Source organism: Triticum dicoccoides, chromosome 3B, assembly GCF_002162155.2.
Source record: "Triticum dicoccoides isolate Atlit2015 ecotype Zavitan chromosome 3B, WEW_v2.0, whole genome shotgun sequence".
Classification (NCBI taxonomy): Eukaryota; Viridiplantae; Streptophyta; class Magnoliopsida; order Poales; family Poaceae; genus Triticum; species Triticum dicoccoides.
This window is the reverse complement of record NC_041385.1, coordinates 299,551,158-299,552,550: the sequence shown is the minus strand read 5'-3', so window position 1 is coordinate 299,552,550 and position 1,393 is coordinate 299,551,158.

The following is a 1,393-nucleotide window of genomic DNA, read 5'->3' as shown; positions in this document are numbered from 1 at the left end:
CGAGAGGCGCCGCCATCCTGATCCTTGGGAGGCGCCGATTCCCAGCCGGGTTCGCCTTCTGCCTCTTCGACCTCGTCCTATAGGAGATGGACAAGGGTAAAGGCATCACGGGGCACTTATCTTTTTTCAATCTCAAACTTGTAGGCATTTGCCAAATTTTAATTCAAATAATGTAGTCTCTCGAGTCCATGTTCGTGTTCTGTAATGCTTATACTTGTATCAACATGTTAATGAAAAAGATAAACCTTACCAGGACCCGCGCATGTATATGTCCATGCAGAGGCGAGATGTCTCTTTAATGTAAATAAATGAGTTTCTCTTAGCAGGTTATCTTGCCGGCACCCTTTTTGCCTGTCGGAGAGCAACATCTGCCGGGTTACACACAAAGGGACCTTCCCCCACCAACTTCCTTTTACCAAAGGCCACTACGACCATTCTTACCAAAGCAACGTTTGAGTCATGAATGGGAGCACCTAAGTTTAAAAAGGGTGGCGAGGTTTTCTAATGCATAAGTTATTTTAACATATAAGGTGGCTGGGCGACCCGCTCACCCAAAGCTCCCCCAATTTTCATTCGATTTTGTCCGTTCGATCTGCACAAGTCGGGTCAACGCTGTTCAGCGGACGTTCGATTTTTACTTCGTTTTTTTGACTTGGTGTTCTTTCGTGGCGTACTATGACTGGTGGGCTCGTGCAATCCTCCATTGGCTGGGTTGGATTTCCTTGGGTGAGCCGCTCCTGCCGCGTCGCACGTTTTGTCGCGCGATGACCGCGTCGTGCGCGTGGTGGGAAGCCGCGGAGAGGTTGGCTGGCATATGTGTACCTGGCTGTGCGCCCGACCTTGTGCTCACGCAATGACAGGTGGGCCATTGCTGGTCCTGGTCCCGCTCGTCAGCTGCATTGGGTTAGAATAATAGCGAATTTCATGGCACATCGCGCGTCTCGTCAAGTGCTCCCCGCGTTATGGGCGTCCTGGGAAGCCATGGTGAGTTTGGCCGCTTGTGCGCCTGCGCTTGTCCTCTCGCGTTGACGGGTGGGGCTGCTCCTGGTCCCGCAAGTCGGCTGGATTGGGTTAGAGCATGGTATTTAGATTAGGTATTTCCTTGGCCAACCACTCCTGCGGCATCGGTCCTCACGCGCTGCCCGTGTTGTGGGGAGTTGTTGCGTCAGCTGCGGACAGGTGGGCCGGCGCATGTGCACCCAGCTGGTACGCACGTTTTTCTGCCGACACGATGACGTATGGCCCCGTGCTTCTCCTGGTCCCGCTCGTCGGCTGCGGTGGCTGCGCTGCCTGGGAATATAGGAGAGAGAAGAGGAGACGACATGGGCGGCTTGTCCCTTTCTTTCCGCTGGCGTGCAGAAAGGACCCAGCCACGCCGTCCGCTCCTTCTTGC